Genomic DNA, 15,978 nt, shown 5'->3' with positions numbered 1-15,978 from the left:
GGGTCGGCAGAGCTGTTTGTTTTGCCGTTGTCTATTCCAGTGCCTAGCCCGATGCCAGCTGGTCTGTCTGGTTTCATTTATCTGTGGAGTCATTGTAGAGATTGGTGCAACTGAGTGGCTTGCTCGGCAGTTTCAGAGGGAAGTTTAGAGTCAACCACATTGCCGTGGCTTTGGAGTCACATGTCGGCTAGACCAGGTAAGGACGGCACAAAGGGACATTAGTGAACCAGATGAGTTCTTCTGACATTCGGCAATGTTTTCATGGTGATCAGGAGACTCCAAATTCCAGATACTTACATTGAATTCAAACTCCACCATCTGCTGTGGGGGGATTAGTACTCAGGCTCCCAGAATACCATCTTGGTTTCTTGATTAATTGCCGAGCGATAATACAACTAGGCCTTCTCCTCCCATGTGCGCTTGTTTTCTTGTGTATTCCGGAGAGTTTTTGTGCATGGGTTAGCGGTCTTCTGTCTCCAGGAAGCTTTGGATGTACGTTTGTCTCCCTTTGTCTCTAGCAGAGTATGTTACTATCTGTTTGTGTCATATGGGGGGAGGGAATCGAGATGAGGTGACTGAGAGCCAGGAGGTTAGCCCGCAAGTACAGAGGGATTGTAGACAGTGTAAGAAGGAGAATCGACGGGTGATGGAGAAGGGGAGAGCTCAGACCAAATGTTTGAGATGTGTCTATTTTAACGCCAGGAGTGTACTGAATAAAATAGATGAGCTATCAAAAAGAAAAGGAATGCGTACATTAGGTTCAGGGAGCTAGGCGTGGATAGGGATCTCGAAGAGTATATGGCTTCTAGGAAGGGACTTAAGAAGGAAATTAGGAGAGCCAGAAGGGGACACGAGAAGGCCTTGGCAGATAAGATTAAGGAGATCCCTTAGGCGCTCTATAAATATGTGAAGAGTAAAAGGATGAGATGTGAAGGAATAGGACCTATAAAGTGTGAAGTTGAGAAAGTCTGTACAGAACCGGAAGAAATAGCAGAGGTGTTTAATGAATACTTTACCTCTGTATTCATGGTGGAAAAATACCTGGGTGGTTGTACTACAGGTTTCCAGCTGACTGAAAAGATTGATTATGTGGACACTAAAAAGGCGGATGCGTTAGAAATTTTGAATAGCAGCAAGATAGATAAGCCGCCGGGACCGAATGGGATGCGCCCCAGATTACTGTGGGAGGCGAGGGAAGAGATTACAGAGCCTCTGGCAATGATCTTTGCGTCGTCGGTGGAGACGGGAGAGGCTCCGGAGGATTGGAGGACTGCGGATGTGGTTCCTATATTCAAGAAGGGGAAAAGGGATAGCCCAGGAAATTACCGACCGGTGAGTCAAACTTCAGTGGTTGGTAAGTTGATGGAGAAGATCCTGAGCGACAGGATTTATGAACATTTAAAGAAGTTTGGTATGCTGAAAAGTAGTGAGCACGGCTTTGTCAAAGTCAAATCGTGCATTACGAGCCTGGTGGAGTTCTTTGAAAAGGTGACTAAACTCATTGACGGAGGAAAAGCAGTAGATATGGTTTACATGGACTTCAGGAAGGCGTTCGACAAGGTCCCCCATGAGAGACTTCTCGAGAAAGTGAGAGGGCATGGGATCTAAGAGGCTGGTACCTTGTGGATCCAGAACTGTCTTGCCCTCAGAAGGCAGAGAGTGGTTGTAGATGGGTCTTTTTCTGAATGGATTTCGGTCACCAGTGGAGTGCCTCAGGGATCTGTTCTGGGACCCTTGCTGTTTGTCATTTTCATAAATGACCTGGCTGAGGAAGTGAAGGATTTGGGTTGGTAAGTTTGCCGACGACACGAAAGTTGGTGGTGTTGTGGATAGCTTGGAGGGATGTCAGAAGCTGCAGCTGACATAAATCGGATGCAAGACTGGGCGGAGAAGTGGCATATGGACTTCAACCCGGATAAATGTGTAGTGTCTATTTTGGCAGTTCAAACGGGATGAAGGAATACAATATCAAGGGTAAGACTCTTAGCAGTGCAGAGGATCAGAAGGAACTTGGGGTCCGGGTCCATAGGACTCTTTAATCGGCCTTGCAAGTCGCGGAGGTGTTTGAGAAGGCGTATGGTGTGCTGAACTTCATCATTCGAGGTATTGAGTACAGGGGTCGGGACTTAATGATGCAGCTTTTAAGACCGTCGTCAGACCCCACTTATAGTACTGTGCTCAGTTCCGATCGCCTCATTACGGGAGGGATGCGCAAATTATTCAAAGGGTCCAGAGAAGATTTAAAAGAACGTTGCCTGGATTGGGTGGCATGCCTTATGAGGATAGGTTGAGGGAGCTCGGACTTTTCTCCTTGGAAAGACGAAGGATCTGAGGTGACCTGATAGAGGCGTACAAGATGTTGAGAGGTATCGATCGGGTGGATTCTCGGAGGCTTTTTCCCAGGGCTGAAATGGTTGCTACAAGAGGACACAGGTTGAAGGTGCTGGGGAGTAGGTACAGGCGAGATGTCAGGGGTAAGTTTTTCAGTCAGAGGGTGGTGGGTGAGTGGGATCGGCTGCCGTCAGTGGTGGTGGAGGCAAACACGATAGGGTCTTTTAGGAGACGTCTGCATGAGTAAATTGGACTTAATAGGATTGAGGGCTACAGCTAAGCCTGTATATAAGCCGAGGTGTGCAGGGACATGACCGGCTCAACTTGGGGGCCGAACGGCCTGTTTGTGCTGTAGTTTTTCTATGTTCTATGTTCTTTGTCTCTCAGAGAGTTTGTGTGTGTGTTTCTGCGTCTCTCGGAGAGTTTGTGTTTGGGTTTCCGTTCCGCTGTCTCCAGGAGAGTTTGTTTGTTTGTATTTGTGCATGTGTTCCTGCGTCCTTCAGAGAGGTGTGTGTGTGTGTGTTTGTATTCCTGTGCCTCTACAAGTATTTGTGTGTAGGGCGTTTGTTCTTGCGTCATGAGGAGAGTTTGTGTCAAGGTGTATGTGTTCCTGAGTCTCCAGCAGAGTTTGTGTGTGGGGCTTTGTTTTCCTGTGTCTTTAGAAAAGTTTGTCTGTCTGTGTATGTGCATGTTCTTGTGTCTCTACCAGAGTTCGTGTGTGTGGGCGTGCGTTCTCATATCTCTCGGAGAGGTTCTGTGTGTATGTGTGTTTCTGTTCCTGCGTCTCTCGGAGAATTTGTACGTGTGTGCATGTGTGTGTGTGTGTGTGTGTGTGTGTGATTTGTGTGTCTTCGTCAACAGCACCTCAGTGAAATTGATGGTTTCTTCTCCAGCTTGTTGTTTGATTTTATTCTTTATTTCTTTGCCTTCTTGTGAACATTCTCACAATTATGACGCTGAAGAGCAGGAACTGCGGTCTGTCCAAATGCGTCACTTGGTACATGGCGGCCATGTCACCGGGAGATCTACAGGTCGTTGTCTTCGACCTGATATTGAGATACATTCTGATAGTTTATGGGCAACAGTTTTTATTCCTGAAGTCCATCCCCTTGTGTAATATCCATAACGTCCTGTTTTATGAAGACACTGACTGTTCTGTCTGGTTCACTGTCACTTTCACCTTTGATCGAATGTGGCCATTTGATGCCCCAAGCTGAAGAGTAAGTATTGCAGTGAGAAATCGGCAGCTGTGGTTCTGGGAACAGTGAGTGTGCTGAGCTGTTTAAAGAACATTTTCATGTATTTTATGTTAACCAGTACGTACGGGCTGGTGAACAACTCCTGGTTTTGTCGTGTTGCACAATATGTTGAGCGATGGCCAGCCTGGGTAGCAATCGCGTACCTCCACAACATTCTGAACCCACGTGTCCCATTTTTGCTGATTCTGCTGCTCAATGTTTTCACCATCAGACACATTTTAGTGAGCGGTAAAGCCCGCAGGAGACTCCGAACTCAAAGCATTGGGAAGAATCCCAGAGTCCCCGAGGTGGTGAGTCGAAGTAAAACCATCGTTTTACTGCTTTTTATATCAGCCAATTTCATTCTGTTATGGTCAATGACCATGTTTTATACGTCTTCTGAGCAGCTTTCGTGTTTGGGATTCCATTCTGTATCTTTTCCTTAAGTCGTTATGGAATTTGCCTTCGTGCTGCAGCTCATGAGTTTCTGCACAAACACTGCAATTTAAGCAGTGACACAGACTCAGTTCAGGCCACAGATGAAAAAAGTGCTGAAATTTCCCTTCAATGCAATTCTTCAATTCATTAAACTCTGAGAGGGAAACCCACCCACATGGCCTCTCTCTTTTCCGATTGGGTATTAAAACTGTATGCAACCAACCACCCTAATATTAATCAGACAGATGAAACACCGCCGTCAGTTCTGCTCTGCAATTGTTCACTCCACCCATCCATCATTGTGGTTCTGACTCTGACTGTGCAGAAATGGGCCAGCTGCCATTTCTCCTCTTCTTATTGTCAGCCAAATTGCCCGTCGTCACAATCCCTCACCAGGTTCCCCTGTGCTTCTGAACCAAAGACGTAACTTTATTTAACCAACAAAGCCTAACAGATCGTCAGAGGGTCGAGGCAGTTCTCAGAACGAGCAGCTGGACTACTGCGAATATGTCTGAGCTTTACAATTCAAAACACATTTATAATAGTTATCTTATCAATCATTCCCACCTTACATTAGTTTGACTACAATCATCTTTAGTATATACTTATCAATAGTAACCCCTGACATGCATCTCAGCCAATTCCAATTTACCATCCTGCATAATGAAGTCTCATTCATCCATTAAAATCGGATGCTAACTCCCATTTTGTCTACAGTCATTTCCTCTTTGGCAGGTTACCCTAGATGCTCAATATTGGGGTCAAAGTGAATCTTCCTCCTGGATCATCGCCAAACTATATGGACACGTGGACCCGCGCCCGGGCAAGCATTCATCCTGAGTCTAAACAATGAAGACAGCAAATTATGAAGTTGCAATAGGAAACTTTCTGATGTGAGTTTTGCAAATACTAAGGTTACCAAGGTTTTGGCTCTGAAGTATTCGCCTTTATCATCACACCTTGTGATAATTTGCCTTTGGCAAAAGTGAACAATGATTCATAGAATACTTGCAATAGATTTCAAATATCAACATGTATGTTTCAACTCATAATTACTTATTTTAATCTCTTACTGCCTTTCCATATGTAAACTATTCTCTATTGTCAGCTTATAATCTTGTTTTAAGAATAATTTAACACTTTGCTGTTTGTGCCGCCTATGCATTAAAGCCAAAGGTTTAAAAATCTTATTAATCTATCAGGAGAACCCCAAATCAGGGCTGGACAATCTTAGATACTTGATCTACACCAAACTCCAGTTGTATTAACACACAATATCCTGCTGGTCCTGTGTCAAATTTCACACTGCTTCTCCTCTCTGATTGTCTCAGAACTGGTTTTCATTAGTCTAATGTCAACACACGCTGCCCCGTTCGAGATCTCCCAGCCACACGCTACAGACTTCAGTCTCACTTTACATATCCAGCCCTGTGATGTTCCTCTCTCTTGTTTGTACAATTCCTTATCGGCCCCTATTCCCACAATTGATGCACCAGATTTTCCGTGACTTTATGGCTGCAGTTATGAACCGCGTGGATGTTCAATCTGAGCACATCCCAAATTGCAGAAGGAAAACTTGGAATGCTGGTTTTAAATTACTAATTGTCGCGCTTTGGAACTAATATGAGAAAGGAGATCAGACCCATTGAGGAAAAGTGGTCAGACGTATTGGAAGTCATTTAAAAGAAACGAAACGTTTGTTAACTTGTAAAACAAACAACAGGAATGGCAGCTGAAATAGAAAACTTACAATAATCAGTGAGCAACATTTACAATTAACAATGAGGAACAGCATTTTCAATTTAAAACTAAGAACGACATTGACATTGGAATGCAATATTTTTTACCTGGATAAACACCCAACCTCCACAACCTAAATTTGCCTCTTCTTTAAAATTCCCACAATGCACTATCCTGAAAACACCATCCGATAGATTTAACAAGTACAAATAATAATTTCCGCTCAGGGACTATCGCGTTCTTTTGTGTCCATTGTTCGAATTTAGAATCTACCCAATGTGATCTGACACAATGACAATTATTTTTTGCTTGACTTGACGAACAGCAGCTTGATTCTCTGAGATATCTGTTTTGGAACTGGCTCTGACAACAATGATCCAGCTCCCGAGTCTGCCAATCTCCACTCTGCTGACAAAGTCTATGTTTCATCCTGCTGGTTGCCACTGTTTTCTGCTGGAGCTTGATGCTGCTGGTTGCTGCTTTTTGCTGTTGGAGCTGGTTGCTGCTGGAGCTGCTTGCTGCTGGAGCTTGATGCTGCTGGTTGCTGCTATTTGCTGCTGGAGCTGGTTGCTGCTGGGGTTGGTTGCTGCTAGAGCTGGTTGCTGCTGGAGCTGGTTGCTGATGATTGCTTCTCGAGCTGTCTATTGCTGTTTGTTGCTGGAAATGGTTGAATCAGGATCTTGTGTCTCCTGATTGCTGCTGGAGCTTGGTGCTGTTGTTTACTCCTCGAGATGTTTGCTGCTGGAATCGTTTGGGGCGCGAGTCTGTTGCCGCTGTTTGCGGCTGGAACATGTTTCTAATGTTTCTCGCTGGACCAATCGCTGCGGTTTTCTGCGCAACATGGTTGCTGCTGGAGTTGGTTGCTGCTGTTTGCTGCTAGAGCTGGTTGCTGCTGGAGGTGGTTGCTGCTGGAGCTGGTTGCTGCTGTGTGCTGGTGGAACTGTTGGCTGCTGGGGCTGGTTGCTGCTGTGTGCTGCTGGAGCTGTTTACTGCTGTTTGTTGCTGGAAATGATTGATTTTGGAGCTTGTGTCTTCTGATTGCTGCTGGAGCTTGGTGCTGTTGTTTTCTGCTCGGGATGTTTGCTGGTGGAACTGTTTGTGGTGCGAGTTCATTGTCTCTGTTTGCTGCTGGAGCATTTTTCTGTTGTTTCCCGCTCTACCAATCACTGCTGTTTTCTGCTGAACATGGCTGCTGCTGCTTACTGCTGGAGCTGCTTGATGCTAAAGCTGCTTGCTGCTGAAGGTGTTTGCTGCTGGAGCTGATTTGTTCTGAATCTTGTGCTGCTGCTTTTTCGTGATATCTTGACTGTTCTTTGAGCTGGGAAGATAAGAGATGCATATCGAAAAGAGTGTGGCCTGGTAAAAAGAAGCCTGAGGCCTTTGGACTCGAAGGCCTCATTGCCAGTGGACTGCTGCACGGGGAGAGAAAAATGAGGACCGCGTGGGGAATCGGGCAGGTAGGCTCATAAGCCTCAGAGCAGGAGGAAGAAGCGAAGGGCGGAGCATGGGCTTGTTGCCCCAGCTTATCCCAATGAAAGCTGTGACTGCATTTACCAACTGCAAGTGTAGTTGGAAGGTGAATCTGCTGGGAGGTTTTGCTATTGGACTCATAGCCATGCCCTCCAAGACTGAAGAACTCCCAGGTTCTCCCACCAATCGAGCGCGGAACAACCTGACGCACCCCCAGACCAACACCTGACGCTCTCCTCACCACCTGACCAGGGCACTTGCTTCTCGGTACCATTTTCCTCATTATCCAGGTTTTCACTCCCTTCCCTCTAATCTTCGATTCCCCAAACCTGGGAAAAGGTCTGAGTGCATTCATCCTATCCATGCCTCGAAAGAGCTTTTAGACCTCAATAAGATCACCTCTCAGTCTACGACGCTCCAAAGAAAAAAGCCATAACCTGTCCAATCTCTCCCTGTAACAGTCATTTGAGCCTCTCCTTGTTTCGTTGCTCTTAGCTTCTTTCCCCACGTAAGGATTGGGTTTTCTTTTCAACAGGACATCCCCTAATACTGATATATACCGTAATAACAAACATTTGAGGTGTGTATAGCCGCTGGTGGGGTCCAACAGTGCTACCTACGCAGGAATAACGGCTTCCCGAGCCCCAGCTGCTTTAATTACCTCGTGGCCTTTGCATTGATAACAAACCACCCTTGGAATGAAGAGCTACACGCACTCTGCCATGATGATTGAGGCATCTGTCGACCCCTTGGCCATTGTTGCGATCTCTAGATTGCTCGTGAAGGCAATTTGCTTGTTAAAGACCTAGTAGGTGGTCCAACTCGCCCAGGAAAAGGCTCACAACTTGGAGACATCTTACAGATGGACCCTAAAATGGCCACCCCTCATATTAAATGTGATGCAATGTTACACTCTTTGTTACCAATGGGTTCCTGCTCTCCCACCGTCATCCACTTGGTGAGCTCCGTTCCGGAGTGGTGTCAGTCCCACTCGGTCTGGGGAGGCCGACATTCGCCATATATACTCCAAAAGGCTGCAGGCATTAATACGCCTGGCACAGGAAGAATGACTAGCCGGTCTTTTCTAATTATCCAATGATGGAATCACGTACCACATCTTTTGGAAAAAGGATGACGTGCTGTGCGATTTTTGCAAGGAGGGTCAAGTACTGCCAATTCTCCAAAGCAGCAGCTGCCACCCTGGCTGCTGGTGGAAAGTGGAAGGAGCGCCGACGTGGCTGAAACTTAAGGCAGAAGGCAAAAATGTGTGATGCTACCCTCATACCCAGCACACTTGAGAAACCGACCACTGACTAGGGTAATAATAACACATGTCGTCGCGATACAATACCAAATGCCGTGCCCCTGGACACCTCAGTGTCATGTGCTAGGCCCGGCACTGCTCCTTGTCAACTTCCGGGGTCCGGCAGTGGTGAACTGCGCGGCCCCGGCTTCCCGAAGGTTCCCTGTCGGTGGTCACAGGTAAAATGATCGAGAAACCAGCCCAGCAGTGAATGCAGCATGGGGAGTGAGGAAGGCAATGGGAGAAACCGACAACACACCTGCTGTCACAACCCACTGACCACCATGTCCCGGGGCCTGATGGGAGCGGGACACCCGAGGTCTCATTCCACCCGGTGCAATTTTGCACCAGGGACGTGTTCAGAAGTCCTATTCTGGTTCAAAATGCACCAGTCCCCTACCAAAATGCATCACCTCGCATTTATTTATCTTAAACTCCATCTGCCATTCGTCAGCTCAATGTCCCAATTCATAAAGATCCTGTTGCAATCCTAAATAACCTTCTTGACTCTCCACTATGCCACCAATCATGGTGTCATCTGCAAAAGTATTACGTGTGCCTCCTAATTTCTCATCCAAATCACTAATATCAATGCCAAATAACAATAGACTCAGCACCGATACCTGAGGCACACCGCTGGTCACAGGCCTCCAGTTTGATAAACAATGCTCTACAACCACGCTCTGTCTTCTTTCATCAAGCCAATTTTGTACCCATTTGGCTACCTCTCTCTGAATCCCTCAAGATTTCACTTCATGCAACAACCTACCATTAGGTAACTTGTCAAAGGCCTTGCTAAACTCCACATAGACAACATCAACAGCACTGCCCTGATCCACCTTCCTGGTTACCTCTACAAAAGAGCAAACAAAGAACAGTAAAGCACAGGAAATAGGCCCTTCGGCGCTCCAAGCCTGTGCCGCTCATTGGTCCAACGAGACCATTCGTTTGTATCCCTCCATTCCCAGACTGCTCATCTGACTATCAATGTCAATCTTAAATGGTGCCACCGTGTCTGCCTCCACCACCATACTTGGCAGCGCATTCCAGGCCCCCACCAAGCTCTATGTAAAAAACGTCCCTCTGATATCTGAGTTGTACCTCGCCCCTCTCACCTTGAGCCCGTGACCCCTCGTGACCGTCACCTCCGACCTGGGAAAAAGCTCCCACTGTTCACTCTATCTATACCCTTCATAATTTTGTACACCTCTATTAGGTCTCCCCTCACTCTCTGTCTTTCCAGGGAGAACGAGCCCAGTTTACCCAATCTCTCCTCATAGCTAAGCCCTCCATACCAGGCAACATCCTGGTAAACCTTCTCTGAACTCTCTCTAATGTCTCCACGTCCTTCTGGTAGTGTGGCGACCAAAACTGGACACAGAACTGGAAATGTAGCCTAACAAGAGTTCAATACAGCTGCAACATCAGACAACAGCTTTTATGCTCTACACCCTGTCCTATAAAGGCAAGCATACCATATTCCTTCTTCACACCTTCTCCACCTGTGCTGCCACCTTCAAGGATTTGCGGACTTGCACAGCTAGGTCCCTCTCTGTTTCTATACTCTTGCTGGCTCTGCCATTTATTGTATAACTCCCCCCTACATTCGTTCTTCCAAAATGCATCACTTCGCATTCATCTGGATTAAATTCCGTCTGCCATTTCTCTGCCCTATATTCCAGTCTATCTATATCCTCCTGTATTGTCTGACAATGTTCATCACTATCCGCAAGTCCAGACATCTTTGTGTCATCGGCAAACTTGCTGATAACACCAGTGACACCTTCTTCCAAAACATTTATATATATCATAAATAGCAGAGTTCCCAGTACAGAGCCCTGCGGAACACTACTGGTCACAGACGTCAAGCCGGAAACAGACCCTTCGACTGCTACCCTCTGTCTCCTATGGCCAAGCCAGTTCTCCACCCATCTAGCCACCTCTCCTTGTATCCCATGAGCATTAACCTTCTTATCCAACCTGGCATGAGGGACTTTGTCAAATGCCTTAATCAAATCCATACAGACGACATCCACGGCCCTTCCTTCGTCAACCGTTTCTGTCACTTCCTCAAAAAACTCCACCAAATTTGTCAGGCACGACCTCCCTCTTACAAAACCAAGCTGTCTGTCACTAATGAGATTGTTCCGTTCTAAATGTGCATAAATCCTGTCTCTAAGAATCCGCTCCAACAACTTCCCTGCCACGGACGACAAGCTCACTGGCCTATAATAACCCGTGTTATCCCTGCTACCCTTCTTAAATAACGGTACCACATTCGCTCTCCTCCAATCGTCAGTGATCTCACCTGTGTCGAATGACGAGGCAAAGATTTCCGTCAGAGGCCCAGCAATTACATCTCTTGTCTCACTGAGCAGTCTCGGATAGATGCCACCAGGCCCTGGGGATTTGTCAGTTTTAATGTTACCTAAAAAACCTGACACTTCCTCCCTTGTAATGGAGATTCTCTCTAACGGGTCAACACCTCCCTCTGTGACACTTCCAGTCAACAAGTCCCGCTCCTTTGTGAATACCGATGCAATGTATTCATTTAGGATCACCCCTATTCCATTGGGTTCGAGGCATAATTCCCTTCCTTTGTCCCTGAGAGGTCCGACTTTTTCCCTGACAACTCTTTTTTTCCTAACATATGAATAAAATGCCTTAGAATTCTCCTTAATGCTGTCTGCCAAGAACATTTCTTGACCTCTTTTTGCCCTTCCAACTCCCGTTTAAGTTTTTCCCTACTCTCACTGTATTCCTCCAAAGCTCCATCTGTTTTCAGTTGCCTGAACTTAACATCCGCCTCTCTTTTCTTTTTGATCAGATCCTCAATTTCCCTGGTTATCCACGGCTCTCGATTCCTACCTTTCGTATCATCCTTTTTACAGTCACATGCCTATCCTGCAGCCTTATCAAATGTTCCTTAACAGGCTCCCACATGCCAGACGCGGACTTATCCCCGAACAATCTCTCCCAATCAACGGCCAACAATTCCTGCCTAATCCGGCTATAGTTTGCCTTCCCCCAGTTTAGCACCCTACCCATAGGACAACACTCGTACTTGTCCATTACTAACCTAAAGTTAGCAGAGTTGTGATCACTTTTTGCCACATGTCCCCCTACTGAACATTTGACGACCTGAACGGGCTCATTTTCCTGAACTAGACCCAGTATAGCCCCCTCTCTAGTTGGGCTATCTACGTACTATTCCAAAGAACCTTCCAGTACGCATTATACAAATGTCTCCCCTGTCAGAAACCCAGCCCGAAGCGCTTTCCAGTCTATACCAGGGAAATTGAAGTCTCCCACTACAACAACCCGATTTATTTCTGCACATATCCGGAATCCCTTGACATATCCGTCCCTGCACTTCCCGTGGGCTGTTGGTTGGCCTGTGGTATACCCCCAGCATAGAGATTGCACCTTTCCTGTTTCTGAGCCCCACCCACAGCGACTCATTTCATGACCCCTCTAAAGTGTCCACCCTCTGCAGCGCTGTAATATACTCCCTACCTAATATCGCTACTCCCCCACCTTTACTAGCCCCTCCTCTGTCTCGCCTAAAATACTTATACCCCGGAATATTCAGCTCCCAGTCCTGTCTTTCTTTTAACCATGTCTCTGTCACCACAACCACATCCAAATTCCCCGTAAGCATTAAGGCCCTTAGTTCATCTGTTTTACCCGTTACGCTCCTCGCATTGAAGCAGATGCATTGCAGTCCTCCAGCCCCACTCAGGTCAGCCTGCTCCAGAATACTCTTCTCCTTGGCTAGCCTTGCCCTGACCCCAGCTCGACCCCAGCCTCAGTACTTACTGACCTACTGTTTTGATCCCCACCCCCCTGCAACACTAGTTTAAACCCTGCCGAAACACACTAGCCAAACTCCCAACCAGGATATTTGTGCCCTTCCACTTAAAGTGTAACCCATCCTTTCCGCACAGGTGCCATCCTCTCTTGAAGACTTCCCAATGATCAATTAATTTGAAACCCTCCCTCTTGCACCAGTCAAACAAAAGAAAACTCAAACAAATTTCAGAAACATGAATTTCCACCCATAAAGCCATGGTGGCTGTCCCGAATCAGTCCTTGCCTCTCTAAATGCCTTTACGTCCCATCTCTCAGAATACCTTCTGACAACTTACCCAGTACAGATGGTAGGCTCACCAACCTCTAACCACCAGGCTTTAACCTGCAATCCTTCCTTTAACACAGACACAACGTTTCCCTCCCTTTAACATTCAGGTACTTCAACTGTGGCTTTCCATATTTGAAATATATTTCCACGGGGCCCACAATTTCCTCCCTTGCCTCCCAGAGCGTCATGGATACAGTGCATCAGGTCCGGGGATTTATCTACCTTGATGCGTTTTAAGATTTCCAGCACCTACTTATCTGCAATATGTACACTCCTCAAAACCTCACAACTTATTTCCCCAAGTTTCCTGACATGCATGCCAATTCCACAGTAATTGCTGATGACAAATATTCATTTATGATCTCACCCATCTCTTCTGGATCCACACATAGATGAACTTGTTGATACTTAAGAGGCCCCATACACCCACGGGTTACTATTTTGACCTTTATGTATTTGTAGAATCTCTTCAGATTCTCCTTTGCCGTCTCTGCCAAAGCAATCTTGCCCTTTGCCCTCCTGGTTTCCCTCTCAACTTTACTCCTTAATGTTGTTTTTCATTGTTAAATGAAAATGCTCTTCACTGGTTTTTGTAAATTTGCCATACCTGTTGTTTGTTTTACATTTGAACAACAGCTTCGTTCTTTTTAATAACTTCCAATAGGTCTGATCACTTTTCCTCCCTGGGTTTGATCTATTTCCTCATATTTGTTCAAAATCGCGACAATTAATAATTTAAAAGCAGCATTCCAGGTTTCCCTCTGCTATTCGGGATGTGCTCAGATTGAACTTCCAGAAGGTTCATAACTGTAGCCGTAAAGTAATGGCAAAACTACTTAATCAATTGTGGGATTAGGAGCCTATAAAGAATTATGCAAAGAAGAGAAAGGAACATCACAGGGATGGATATAGCAAGTGAGACTGCAGTCTGTGGCGTGTCGCTGGTCGATCTCGAACGGGGCAGCCTGTGTTGATGTTGGACCAGTGCAAACCAGTGTTTTGAGACAGTCAGAGAGGAGATCATTGTGAGATTTGACATAGCAGCTGCAGGATACTGTATGTTAATATGACTGGGGTGCTCCTGATAGGTTAATAGGATTTATAAACATTACACATTAAGGCACAGGCATAACAACGAGCATCGAGTTAAATTATTCTTAAAACAAGGCCATGAGCTAGCAAGAGAATCGTTTACACATATATGAATGCAGTAAGAGTTATAGACAAGTAAATATTATTTAAAACATATATTCACATATTGGAAATGTATTGTATGAATCATTTTTTCACTTTAGCCAAAGGCGAGTAATCACAAAGTTTAATGGTAAAGGCGAATAGTTCAGAGCCTAAACCCTGTGAACTTTAGTGTTTACAAAACTCATCAGAAAGTTTCGTCTTGCAACTTCATGATTTGCTGTCTTCATTGTCCATACCCAGGATGGAAGCTTGCCCGCGCGCGGGTCCACATGACTATCTAGTTTGGCAATGATCCACGAGGAACATTCATTTTGACCCCGATAGTGAGCGTCAAGGGTGACCTGCAAATGGGGAAGTGACTGTAGTGAAGAGATGGTTGTTCGCATCCGGATTTAATGGACGAATAAGACCTCATTATGCTGGGTCGGAAACTGCAATTGGCTGAAGTGCATGTCAGGGATGAGTGTAGATAAGTATATACAAAGATGATTGTTGTTAAGCGAATATATGGCAGCAATGATCGATATGAAAACTATTTTTGATCTGTTTTGAATTGTAAGCATCAGATCTGTTCAGGGTAGTCCGGCTGTTCCAATTGACAGCTGACTCGGCCCTGTGAAGATCACTTGGCAGCTGCTGTTTAAATGAAGCTGGGTCATTGATTCAGAAATCCTGGCTTCGTGAATGTTCTCTGGTCTGAGATTTCCTGACTCGCCGACCCCACCAATAGACTATCAAGAGGCTTTAAGCACTGAGTTTAATCAAAAACCTTCAGGAAAAGTTTATAAAATTATGTGAACTGTCTACAGTTGTTTAGTTTTTTAAATGTTGTGGTGATATAAACAGGGCCTAGTTTAAAGGCTGATAAAATTGAATATCCTAAGTTAAAGAATTGGGCATATTGAAATCAAACACAGTGAAACCTCAGGCAGGCCAATTGTAGAATACACAAATGTGTCAGGGCCTGACCCATCAACCACCCATCAAAGGTCGTTACACTCTACTTGAGACTTAGCAGCAGATTATGGCACCTCATTGAAATGCATCGATCTATTGTAAGAAGATCGGGCCAGACTTTCTGTCACCAAGAGTTCCTGTAGAGTTACCATATCTGATAACAAGTTCAACAACATGGAGATGGACAACTGGGGGGCGGACACTGGTGTCCTGTCAGGCAGACATCAAGAAACCCACTGGGTATTGGAACCCCCTCCTGGGACCTTATTGGCCGGAAGCCAGAAAGGTTTCTGGAAAAGCAAGCAGGCTGGGGATATAGGGACACACTCAGAGGCACACAGCAGCGAAGACTCGACGAGGGAGGCAGTTGTGATCATTCCGAAGGATGACCAGAGAAGGAAGAGGCTGCCATCGAGACCCACTTTCGTGACAACAGGACAGACGGACTGAGAGAATCGGGCCTGCAGTTTAACCAAACCATCTTTACGAGTTGTATCCTTGAATCTGGGGTATCCTCTTGTTTTATGTGGGTCATTTAAGGATTAATAGTGTTATTATTAATAAACTTGTTGAACCTTTACTTGTGTTTGTCCTCTGTCCACCTTGCAAATAAAGGCACCGGGTTAAAACCTTGGAGAAAGTAAACTGGTTGAATGTATCTGAGAATTAAGAGGTACAACAATGTTATACGTTTTACATTTTAATTAACCTGTGAACTTCAATATATAACAAATTTCCATCGACTTTAGAATGTGCAAAAGGGAACACCCCCCTGTGTGCAACAACGGGGACGAAGTAGAAAGGGTCACGAGCTTCAGGTTTTTAGGTGCCCAGACCACCACCAACTTTTCCTGGTCTTCCCATGCCGACAATATAGTTAGAAAAGCCCACCAACGCCTCTACTTTCTCAGAAGACAAAGGAAATGTGGCATGTCAGCTACGGCACTCGCCAACTTTTACAGATGTACCATAGAAAGCATTATGTCTGCTTGGATCACAGCTTGGTATGGCTCCTGATCGGCCCAAGACCGCAAATAACTAAAATAGGTGGTGGATGCAGCCCAATCCATCACACAACCAGTCTCCCATCCATTGACTCTGTCCACACTTCTCATTGCCTCGGCAAAGTTGCCAGCATAATTAAAGAGCCCAAGCATCCCGGA

Source organism: Mustelus asterias, unplaced genomic scaffold (genome assembly GCF_964213995.1).
Source record: "Mustelus asterias unplaced genomic scaffold, sMusAst1.hap1.1 HAP1_SCAFFOLD_73, whole genome shotgun sequence".
NCBI lineage: Eukaryota > Metazoa > Chordata > Chondrichthyes > Carcharhiniformes > Triakidae > Mustelus > Mustelus asterias.
The sequence above is the reverse complement of the archived record's forward strand: the minus strand, read 5'-3'. Positions refer to the sequence as shown.